The sequence below is a fragment of the Vigna umbellata genome, chromosome 4, assembly GCF_029865625.1.
Source record: "Vigna umbellata cultivar VRB3 chromosome 4, Vumbellata_1.0, whole genome shotgun sequence".
Taxonomy (NCBI): domain Eukaryota; kingdom Viridiplantae; phylum Streptophyta; class Magnoliopsida; order Fabales; family Fabaceae; genus Vigna; species Vigna umbellata.
The window spans coordinates 47458007-47471471 of record NC_142168.1 but is presented as its reverse complement, the minus strand read 5'-3'; positions in this window follow the sequence as shown (position 1 = coordinate 47471471).

The following is a 13465-nucleotide window of genomic DNA, read 5'->3' as shown; positions in this document are numbered from 1 at the left end:
AAATTATTTAACAGGTATTTAAAATCTTTAGCATAGATATATGTAGTATCTTAAAAAGTGGAAATATTTCCTCTCTTTAGCTTAAGAAGATATGCAAGTGTCTCTTACTCTATAAGAACGGTACGTTCTGAGGTATAAAGTGGGAGATAAGGGATTTTAGAATTGGGGTTTTGAAGAAAACAACCTTTTCCTTTTTCATTCTTATTATTTTTTCAAATTGAAAAAAGTAATAAGAATGAGAGAAGCAACCATCTTCCTATCCTCTATCATATAATGATAGCTGTTAAGAAGTGAACTTTAAGCTTAATTCAATTTTACAAAATTGACTTGTAAGGCGTGAGACTAGACATTAATGAATGATCTGATAACCCGATAGCGGGTGAAACAATATGCTCAACAAACAACAAATATTTCTAGGATAGACTCTAACCTTAACTTTGATACCATGTTTAAGCGTAACTCAACCCCACAAAATCGGCTTGTAAGATGAGGTTTTGCACCCACTTAAATACTTTAAAGTGGTCTTATTCTAGTTGATGTGAGACTTCCAACAATAGTATTATATAATTAGTTGTTGGCATGGAAATTTCTTTTCAATACCAAAATTTTGAAAGCTACAAATAATAAATAAGTTAGGATTTATATTTGTAATTTTGAAATTTTATTCAATACAAGGAGAAATATGGATGCCTTTCTTATTGATATACAAGTACTTTAGAAAAAAAAAAAAAGGTAAACTTCATCCAAATAAGATAAAGAGAAGCTAAAACAATTGTAGTTGTACTTTTTTTCTTTTCCTTTATATGATGAAATCCATTTTTTATATTTGTGGTACATTTTTAAGATTTGTGAATGTTTTAATATATTTTTTTTCAAAGAGGTAATTATTTAAAAAATGATAGTTTAAATCTATATTAGATAAAAATGAGAATATTCATCATTATATAATAAATGAACTCATAAATTTATTGTTTTAAATTTTTTACTTTTGAAAATGGTATCAATTTTTCATGTGAAATAAACTCATGCATATTTATGTAATCTTTTTCTAATGATTTTTTTTTCGGAAAAGAGAAAAAATATATATCCATAATATAAAACAACAATAAAGATCATTAAACCATTGTTTAAGCTTTTAGATTTAAAATAATATTAATTTCTATATTAAACTCAAATTACATGTAATATATCTCTTTAATGAATCTCTCTAAAAGTAACCATAAAAAAATATTCTAACAAATGAATTTAAGACTTGTTAGTTTATATAATGGCAAGCAAAGGAAATAAACAAAAATAGCTTTGAGTTAATTTAGATATGATTCTTTAAATTTGATTTATCTATACTCTAAAACTAACACTGTGACTTAGATACAAAATATATGTAAGAATCTAGAAAATATAAATTTAAAGTTGGCAGGTGTGTTAAAATAATGAGACCAAGTATTATAAAATTTAAAAATAAATTGATTAAATAAATAGAATTTCTCAAACTTGTCTCATTATCTTAAACACTCACCTTGTCTCTAAAATACTATTCTTTGAACTCTCTACAATCTCTCTAAGAATTCTAACTCCTTGATCATCTGTTTGACTATTAGGAGGTGACTAGACGATCACAACGACAAGGTCTCCTTATTCATCCGATGAATTTCTAGTTTAGAGTAAGTAAGTTTTGACTCCTTTTTCTCTCTCGTTCTTAGTTCGAGATCAATCGTTGTAATCCTTTGTTGCATGTGATTCATGATCTCTTTTCCTAATTCTTGGTCAATCTAAGGTCCTAAGGTTTTCATGAGTATATGGTTTCTTTGATTCTTCTTGTGTTAGATGTTGTCTACTCCTTTTCTTTTGCTAGGATTCATTGAGGATTCTATAAATCTGTTTGTGTGTCTTTTTGTTTATGTCCTGAGGTTGTGTCACTCTCTTGAGTTATTTGATTTGTTCCTTGGTCTGTATTGATTTTTCCCAAGAGTGCAAAAGACTAAGTGTGGTCTATTTTGATGAATCAATATTTTCTACTATTCACTTAGCTTCTTGTACTACATTAATTAGGAAATTATGCTTAAATGTCCAATATTTCCCCAATTTTGGTATTTGGGCTTAAGTTAACTAGTAATTCTTATTTTAATTAATTTGAATTATCTGGGCTTATTTATTTCCATTATTATTTTTAGGGGAAACTTTGGAATCATATTTTGGGACATTAAGAGAGTTGCCACTTCATCCTCCATTCTCCACATCATCATTTTAGTTTAAATTAAATTGTAATTTTGTTTTAAGAGGATTTTTGGACCAGATTTAGCTATTGGGCCATTTTGGGTCAGAATTGTAAAAGCCCAATTGTGGGGGCTGATTTTGGACTAGGGTTTTAACACCTAAAGGGAGGAAAATGTCCTATGCTTCTTCATTCTCGTTTTTTTGGCTCTTGGACAGCTCCCCTTTGGGGTTTTAGGTTTTCATTTACGTTTTCATTTACATTTTCATGCACTTTCAATTTGAGCAATATAATTTTGATTATGCAATTTTGTTTTCTTCTCTTAGCTTGCAATTTTGTTTCTTCACTTTCAATTCCATTCTCATTTCCCACATTGCAATTTCATTTTAGGTTTTCCCATTTTGTCTTGCTATTTCATTTCCCCATTTCGTTTTCCATATTTTGTTTCTATAAGCATTGCGTTTTCTGTTTTATTTCGTTTTCTAGTTTGCTTCGTTTCTGAATTGCATTTTTCATTTTGGAATTGGAATTGAATTTCGTGTTGTTTCTGCATTGGTTCTGCTCGAATGTTTCAATGTTTGTTTCACTGTTCGAAGGTCGTATTAATGGTAGTTTGAATCTGTGTAGGTTGATAATTGGGGATATTGCAGTGCTTACTTGAGATTTATGAATTGTGATTGTATTCTCCTGTCTTACATTGCATTGTAATAAGTTTGTTCTGTGTTTGCAATTAGGTATACGCTTAGTTGCCTATAATCTTCGCTTAATTGATTAATTTGTGTTGTGCAGAATCATTTGAATAGGTGTGTTGCGTTTGCTTAATTCGTAATTTTGAAGACCGGATTAACCTTCGCTTGGTTGATTAATTCGTGTTGGATTAGTGGTAAAAGGAACGTTTAGTTTGTCGGTAATTGAGGACAGGAAGCATTGCAATTGATCTAGATGCCAACCTGTTGTTAAATCTATGTTTAATTTGTGTGTTAATCAATTCATTTCATTTCACAAAAATCTTTTCAAAAATCTCCCACCACGTGTTTGACATATTGATTGAACCACATTTGGTCTAAAGTTGTCAAAATAGGTAACCCGGCTCGACCCGGCCCGGCCCACCACGGGTTGGTCACTTAGTGAGCCAACTCAGCCCGACTCCCTTATTAGCGAGCTGAAAGAATTTGAACCCGGCCCGACCCACCCCTGGTTGGTGGGTTAAATGGGTTGACTCATTAACTCATTTAATTATAAGTTTTTCTTAAAATAAAAAAAATTACAATTTCTTTTAACTCAAATTTAAATAAATTTCACACTAAAGTGATGTTAAACTCTAAAGACAATTCAAAATATAAAAAAAAAGTATCATAAAATCTAAGCGTAATCCAAAAACATGTATAAAAGACGAACAATTAAGGTTTTAATATTGACAATTTTTCTTTCACTTATCCATTTATAATATTAGAGTTTTGAATAGATAAATCTATAATATTTTTTTCTGTTGAACATATTCTTCTTTATCACCATCTACAATATAATAAAAAAAATGCTAACTAATAATATTGAAACACAAAATAATAAATAATTTAATTAAATTAGGTGGGTTGGTGAGCCAACCCGGCTCACCACCAGGTTATAAGTGAGCCGGGTTGAAAACTAGCCCGTATAAAAAAATTACATTTCTTTCAAACCCAACCCGGCTCAAACCCGTGGTGGGCCGGATTGACTTGCGGGTTACAACCCATTTTGATAGCACTAATTTGGTCATTGAGAGACGACCTAGGAGTCACTTCCTAGTATTATACTGCACTTAATTGCATATTAATTTGATTCGAGTACGACCTCGATCATTAAGTCTATTAAGATTTATTCCAGCTATTAGTTACAGAAGTTGAGTGTTGCAAGTGATAAAATTGAGTTTAGGCACTTTTGAGTTGTTGAGTTGATTTGGTACATCTAATTCCTATCCAAATGAGAAATGTAGTACTCTATTTTCATCTATAAACATGTTTTCGTATCAATATTAGTGCTACAGATTCTAAAGTGATCATTTGGATATGTCTGAGATGCACCAAAACCATAAAAATCAGGTTGCTGTAAAAAAAACTTATAAGAATAATCGATTATTCAAATTAGAATGTCATTTTTCTTCAAAGCTCTCGGGAATAATCAATTGATAATCGATTATTGTTATCTGAAAATCATTTTGGCATGAATCTTTTCCGGAATAATCGATTATCTGGTGTGATAATTGATTATTTCCTTTAAAAATAACTTAAAATTTAGTTTTTGGTTAGGGTGTCCTGTATGCAGATTGGTGTCTCTTGTTTTATACTTTATTTGTTTTTTTATGGTTAAAAATGAAATGGGAATGTAATGCTTGTTTAGTAATATATCAATGAGAAATTTTATAGATTTTATGTATGAAGTTATGTATGTATTTGAAGTATATTATGAATTGTTCTAATATCTAGCTTACCCTTTTGTTTATGATTTAATTGTATGTTCTTTGTTTCTTTTCTTAGCTATGATCATTTAGTGGATGTGAGCAGAAGGTGATGAGGTCTTTCTTGAATAGGCGTTAGATGGAGGAGCCACATATGTTTGGTATTTTAGTTAATTACTTTGTTACATAGTTTTGATTAGTTAATATGTATATAAAATTAACTTTATGGTTATATTAGATGAGTGTAAATAACTTTATATTTTCTATCTTGTTAACTTTTTTTGTTTTATTGAATAATAGATAATTATCAAAATATTAGAAAACTAGTAACTTACATTTAAGATACTTATAAATAAAAAACATTTGATCATATTTTATATATATATATATATATATATATATATATATATATATATATATATATAACCCAATTAAGGAAAATATCTATTATAGTAAAATTCTTTTATCATGAGATTATTAACAAAATAAATAACTGAAACAAAACCTATATAGATATTCAACACATAAAATCATACTATTTAAAAGATAAGGGTGATTATTTTAAAAATTAATTATCCTAATAGATAGAAGATACGAGAAGGAACAATATATCTTGTATAGAAAGATTGACTATGCATCTTTCACTCAACCAAATACAGATTCAATTATACGGGTTCTCTGAACATGTTATTAAATTTTATAACCAGTGCTTTGTCTTTTGAATTTTTAATTTTTGAATATTGTATGAGCTGAATAAAAAAATAGAAGGCAATAATGAAGTGAATCTAGATTCTTATTGACTTTTATTAGTTTCAAAATACATTAAATTTAGTATATTAAAAATATTTTTGTTAAAATATCAAAATCCGTTACTATAATTTACAGAATTAAAGATAAAAAATGAAGAATAAAAATAGAAATTCGAGTGAACGGGTAGAGTAAGAGTAAATATAAAGATAATGATATTTTAACAACATATTTTTACAATATTTTAACATACGTGTCATTAGTGTTATGATTATTATTAGTAATATTGATTATGAAGTAGTTTTAGATGATAATAAATTATGTTAAAAAATATTTTTAAAGTTTATTATCCTAAGTATAATAAACTTTGCATCATGCGCCAACGACACTGATTTAACAGCAGAACCGACACGCGTGCCGACATGGTTTATTTGTTTATTTGAAATTTCTTGTTCAGACGAAACATGGTTGTTTCTTCTTGTTCAGACGTGCATAAATTAATTGCCTTCATCACATTAGAATCTCATACGTTGAAACTAAACTTGATGAACCTTCATGCAATATGCCCGTATAATAAATGCTCCCCGTAATTAATTCCTAATTGGGTACGAAGAAAAAACAAAACTATAGAGTACACATAATTTTTCTTTAATATAAATTTTATTGATAAAATAAAAATTTTAAAACAAAATATAAATACACAAATAACAATAAAAATTTAATAAAGTATTAATTTTAAAATTGATCATCTTTCAAAATAATTTATGCTAACAATATTGTTTTAACTATTTTGAGAGGATCTTTTTATAATTTTTGCTTTTTTTTCTTATTAAATATCTTTGAGAGTCGAGACTTGTTTAAAAACAAAATAATCATCTAAAGAAAATATGTTAATTTTTTTATAATATGATATCTAGGCCAAACGGTTAGCATCCAAGATCGATCAGTCTATCTATTGTAGCAGCGTTCGTCAACAACCGAGCTCATCAACAAGGTCAAACATGGACAGCGCTCGTCAACAAGGTCAAACCGGGAAACGCTCGTCAACCAGGTTAAACCAAGTTAAAAGATGTTGGGCCACAATTGGGCCAACATTTAAGTTATTGGGCTAATAATCCAGTAGAGGATAAAATAATCAAAGATATCTGGTTAAAGATATTCATAAAGTTGTTTATGAGCAACCGACCAGATTTTAAGGTAAGTCTGTTTATATTTAATTAGCCTTGTGATAACCTATAAATACAGGGCCAAGGCTAAAAGCCTACGTTCCATTCACATTCTACTCACGCTCTACAAAGATCCAAATACTCAATAGTGATAACAATTCACTAAATATTCAATTATGAGCAGAAGCTCATCAAACTGCTCCTAACTTGAGCGTCGGAGTGCCTTTTGCAGGTACCTTCCCCCTCTGTCAAGAAGGTAACCGAACGGTCAAAGCTGAAGGCAACCGAATGGTTAGCACCAAAAATCGAGCGGTCCACACTGAAGACCGAGCGGTCATAGTGAAGCGAACGATCCAGACTGAATGAAGGCAAGTGATTCAGGCGATTCAAGCGTTCGGAAGCTAGGAAGACATTTAAGAAAAGGTTAGTCTCTCGATCCTACAAATCCCTACCGGAACATTTTGGCGCCCACCATGGGGCAGGGGGGCCGGGGGCATCCCTTATAACCACAAGGAATTGGACAAGGATGCAGTCTTACCATCAACGTCAACAAGCTTCTACGGATTTACAGATAATTATTTTGATATAGATTCATTTTATTATTTAATGTATATGATTTAATTTAAATATCTTAATTCAATACTATAATATTGTTCAAGATTTATTAAGAGTCCAATGATGCACTCACCCCTTAGCCAAATTTGGCATCAAGTGTTCAACTATGCAACAGCTCGGCCATTCGGCCTCACTAGTATTCAGTCGTTCGGCTTCATAGTGCAGGTGACAGCACCATGCAAACCACTCGGCAAAGAGGAGTGCAAGAACCGAGAGGTAAATCCCCCTCGTCCATTAGGAATTTCTCCAGGAATTCCTAGGTCGAATACCGAGAAGTAAGTCATCACTGGCGTCAACAAAACCCAATGAATGCTCTCCAAGAACCCCTGGTCCTAAACCGAGCGGTGGGAAACGTTCTCCGTGAACGCTCACTCTCGTCCTTAACTGAGCGGCGAGGAACGTTTTCCGTGAACGCTCACTCTCGTCCTAAATCCAGCGGTGAGAAACGTTCTCCGTGAACGGTCACTCTCACAAACAAAACCCGGGGACGTTATCCGAAAAACTTTTGGTCCAAACCGAGCGGTGATAAAAGTTCTCAATGAACTGTCACTCTCGTAAACAAAACCCAGGAACGTTATCCGAAAAACTCTTGGTCCAAACCGAGCGGTGAGAAAAGTTCTCAACGAACTGTCACTCTCGTAAACAAAACCCAAGGACATTATCCGAAAGCTCCTGGTTCCCGAGCAGTGATTAAAGTTCTCAACGAACTGTCACTCTCGTCCTAAACTGAGTGGTCACAAACATTCGACCATTCGACCTCCTCACATGTATTCAGTCCATCGGCCTCAAAGATGCTCGGCCATTCGGCCTCGCAAGTACTCAGCCATTAGGCCTCACAAGTACTCAGCCATTCGGCCTCACAGATATTCGGCCATTTGGCCCAAATAGTATTCAGCCAGTCGGTTTCATAGTGCAGATAAACAAAATGCTATCAAAGTCACTAGTCAACGTGGGAAAAAGTTCTAAAAAGAACTGCCATCATAAGCCGATCGGCCTAGTAAAAAGTTCAAAAGGTAACTCCTAGAGTCCACCATTCGGTCAGAGACAAGCAACGACTCAAATTACAATCAGAACAACCTCCCCAATAGAACGAGGATGGCCTATCCCAAGCTCATATAAGTCCTATACTTAACCTTAGCTAAAGCCAAACGGTTAACTCGGACTTGGGGGGCATTATGTATAGTATGATATCTAGGCCGAACGGTTAGCATCCAAGATCGATCGGTCTATCTACTATAGCAGCGCTCATCAAGAACAACGCTCGTCAACAAAGTCAAACGTGGACAACGCTTATCAACAACAGCGCTCGTCAACAAGGTCAAACCGGGATAGCGCTCGTCAACCAGGTCAAACCAGGTTAAAAGATGTTGGGCCACAATTGGGCTAGCATTTAAGTTATTGGGCTAATAATCCAGTAAAGGATAAAATAATCAAAGATATCTCATTAAAGATATTCATAAAGCTGTTTATGAGCAACCGACCGGATTTTAAGGTAAGTCTGTTTCTATTTTATTAGGCTTGTGATAACCTATAAATACAGAGCCAAGGCTAAAAGCCAGGTACGTCCATTTACATTCTACTCACGCTCTACAAAGATCCAAATACTCAATAGTGATAACAATTCACTAAATATTCAATTGTAAGCAGAAGCTCATCAAACCGCTCCTAACTTGAGCGTTGGAGTGCCTTTTGCAGGTATCTCCCCCCTCTATCAAGAAGGTAACCGAACGGTCAAAGCTGAAGCCAACCAAACGGTTAGCACCAAAAATCGAGCGGTCATAGTGAAGAGAACTTATGGAAACCTCCTTGGCTAGGTTGGGCCAAAGCTAGGAGATGTGCATGGAGGGGTGTTCATTGGATGAATAGTGCGGAAATGCGGTGGTAAATGGTCCAAGGATGATGAGCTAATGTATGAATGGTGTAGAAGCTCAAAGCCTCTAGGAGATATGGTGGTGGTGGTGTAGTGTTTGGTGGCTCCAAGAGAGGTTAGGCCAACTCAAGGAGGAAGGTGACTGGAGGGGCCTCATGGGTTGTTCTAGTCTTGATCTAAGATGAGTAGTATGGCCAAAAATGGGCAGCATAACATTACTCAACATCAAAGATGAAATACAAGGGTGGAGACACCTCTATTTATAGGTCAAGGGTGTCTCCTTCTAACCCTAAAAGCATGATCTTCCACCTTTTCTCTCATTGGCCAAAAATGAGGCCTTTTAAGGAGTGGACAAGTGTCCACAAATCCTCTCCAATGATGGGAGGACATGTGGCCACTCACAAAACACAATCCTCTCCATTCCTATAGTGCCATGTGGCCACTATTAAAAGAAAAACCTTTCCACTCCTAAGGTGCCATGTGGCTACCTTTTAAAAAGTAAATCCTCTCCAATGGAAGCATGACACATGGCACACACTTTCCACTTAGTTTAGATCTCTAACTTTTAAGGAAAATCCTATGCTACTTAGGCCTTAATACAAGCCTTAAACAAACCTACACTACATGGCCTAATACAATGGCCTAAATTCCTACACTACTCTTCAATTTATAATTCATGATGGCTCCAAAGGTGGTCCACAAGGTAGAGTTGACACCATCTTCAAGGATGACTTTAACTCTCTTGAAAGTGCTTGACCATGGCTAAGGGATTTTCCATCAAGAACGGTCCAGATTGAAGGAAGGCAAGGGATTCAAGCGATCCAGGCGTTCGGAAGCTAGGAAGACACGTCAAAAAAGGTTAGTCTCTCGGTCTTACAAATCCCTACCGAAACAATTTTAAAATGGAGAATTGAAGAAAGTTAGATAAAAAGTTGTCGTTGGATATTTTTTGTATTTGATCTTCTTAAGGGGTGAATTTTAAGTATAATTCAATCTCACAAAAATGGTTTGTAAAATAAGATTTACATTCATTTATATATTTTAAAATGATTTTATCACTAATTAATGTAGGACATCAACACTTCTCCTCACGTAGAGGTATATACATCTTATGTATGAGATTAAATATTAATGAATGGCCTGATAGTGGCATGATAATGAGTGAAACCATATGATCAACTAGAGATAACAACAGGTCGGGTCAGGTAATCATAATGCATATCTACCGTCCGACCCACAACTAAAAATTAACTCATTACCCCTTGTTACCGGTTCGATATTGGTTTCAAAAATACTCGGAGGTTCCATAGATATTTTAGAAAAAAAGATATTTTATAAATTTTTATAATAAAATATAAATAAAATTACAAAAAGTAATATAAAATATAATATAATAGAAATTAATTATAAATTAAAATTAAATTTTAACTAAATTTACCTAATAAAATATAAATTAATTTTAATTTTAAATAAATTGAACTTAATAAAATATAATTTAAATTTGAATTTTTTGTGGGTAATGGATATCTGCTAGTTTGATACTCATACCTGACCTATTTATAAACGGGTATTAAAATACCTGTACCTACTATCCGTGGATAATAAATACATGTTGGTGTCAACTATCTGCTGTGGATTTTATCCACGGCTACTCGCGAGCACGACTATTTTTGCCATCCTTATGCCCAACAATCAACTCATTTTTTTATAGTAGGTGGCATAATAGGCTGAACAAATGACAAATCTCATAAGGATAGACTTTAACATATTACTTTGATACCATTTAAAGAAGTGAACTTTAAACATGAGTACATAACGTTTCTCTAAATTAATATACAAATCTATCTAGTGATGGGTTTTTCGAGGAAAAAATTCAACAGGAGATACAATATAGATGAGACTTGAATCCTAAGGATTAACATCACCTCCAACTCAAAACCTTAAGTAAAAAGTTTATGAGTCTTCTATCTTATATGACGCCTTGAAGATAAATCCAAGAATAGCAAATCAAGACCACAAGAAGTCAATCCAAGCATAACATGAAAAATTAAAGAAATTTAGCCAAGCCAAAAAGAGGGAAGAAGCAACAAAAATTGGATCTTGCAGTTTTTTCTACTAAAAGGGCTTTGATAATTGATAAATATTTATGATTAAATATAATTAGGGGAAAATATACCTTAAGATACCTTATTTTATATTGTTGAATAATTACCTTATTTAACTATATCAATAAATATCAAAAGATAATATTTGCCAAATCTTTTAATCTAGCAAATATCTTCTCAAATATTATTAGATCTCCACAACAATCAAATATATCTTCAAGATATTGGATTATTTAAAAGATAATTGGAGGATATTACATCATAAAGAAGATTAAAAGAATAGAAAAGCCTGAAACAAAGCTTAATCCAATTTCTATATTAAGAGACTTAGGAAAACACATTAGGGAGCTTAGGAACCCTTTGGGGGGTTTAAATTTCGTCCTCTTCTCTTCTCTCATGTTCTTCACCCTCTCTTATTCTATTTTCATGTTATTTCTACATTCCATGGACCGCTAAGTGTTACCAATAAGGAGTATTGGTAAAACCTAAATATGTGTTTTGATGATGTTGCAACTTATAGATTTTGGATGTAGTAGGAAAATATTTAAAAAAACCAACTTGTAGATTTTGAATGTAGTAGGAAAATGTTAAACATTGTAATTTTTACTAGTATAATCGATTATGGTTAAGCAATAATCGATTATCACAAGTCATACTTGAATAATCGATTATCACTTCATATAATCGATTATCACATTTTTGAAAACCTGTAACGGACTTGAATAATCGATTATCACTTACAATAATCGATTATTCATGGCAGTTGAGAGCTGACCTTTTGCACTCAGTGTACTTGGCTATATAATTTGATTTGGAGAAATCAGAAGGTAACGCTTTTTGAACTGAGAAATCTTAGAACACTGTGTTTCAGAGGAACGTTCTTAGAGAGCTTTTTGTTCATTGTTCCCTTGCTTGGTCTTGTGAAAGGAGAGGCTCGCGTATCGTGTGTCGATAGTCGGAGCAGACTCTCTTCAAGTTAGCAAGGTGCTCTGCCTGGTCTTGTGAAAGGAGAAGCTTGTGAATCGTTGGTCGATTGCTGGAGCGGTTCTCTTCAAGTTGGTAGAGTGGTTCTTTTCATTTTATTCCTGTTCATTATCTTGTAATCTGTTAAACCATTTTTAGTGAAAAAGGTTAATCACTATTTATAGTGATTAACGACTGGACGTAGAATCTTTTGATTCGAACCAGGATAAAAATTCTGTGTTGATCTTCTTATTCCCTACACTCAGATTATTTTACGTATATCAACTGTTTGATTAATTTTCTGAAAGAAAATTATTTTTACTAAAAGGACCAAATTATTTTTAATTGTGATCGAACACGCTTTCCGCTCTCTGAGTTTTAATTCCGCTGCGCTATACTCTTCGAAAAATACCCCCTCCGATACCAACACTAAGCCTCTGGGTTTGATTCCCCTGTAATTTCTTAATTGGATTATGAGGTTAGATGGATAAATTTGTTTGTTCTTTTTTATTCTTGTTGTGATTTATTTTTTACTATGTCTTTTGCTTCTTAATCAAGTAAAAGTAATCATTTTAACATTATAACAAATTAGAATGGTGTTAAATCTACATAACAAATCAATCATATGAGTCTAAGGGATTTTATTTTTAATTGAGAATTTACTTTGATTAAAGTTAGAAACTTTCATGTGATTGAATGAGTTTTTGCCAACAATTGAGAATGTATTTTGATTAGTGGTAAAAACTTTAACAAGAATTAATCAAGAACATACTTTGGGTCCAAATTTTAGGGTTTCTAAAACAATTGGACAACCTAAGTTTAGTCTTTGATTTTGGTTTTGGAATGAATTGGATTGTTGTTTTGGTTTAGGAATGAAGTAAGTTTGATAAAAAAAAAATTTGAGGAAACAGACGAAGGGGAAAGAGGAAGAAGATGAACCAGATCGAGATATTTACCGACGGACTTACCGACGGCTTTTTCCTTCGGTAATTACCGACGGATTTTTTTGCCATTACCGACGGATTTATCCTTCTGTAATTACCGACGGCCATAAAAAGCCGTCGGTAAAGGTTACCGACAACGTTATTACCGACGGAATTAGGTCTGTCGGTAATCCGTCGAAAAAATACCATTATCGACGGATTTTTGACGTTTTCGACGGATTTTGACCGTCGGTAATAAATGTTTTTTTTGTAGTGTCTGCAAAGTTCTTACTTTTAATTGAGAATGTACTTTGGTTAAGAGTGAGAATACCAACAAATTAATTGAGAATTTGCATTGATTAATTTGAAAATTTAACATAATAGTTAATTGAACAATAATCTTAATCTTTAGATAACCAATGATGAATCC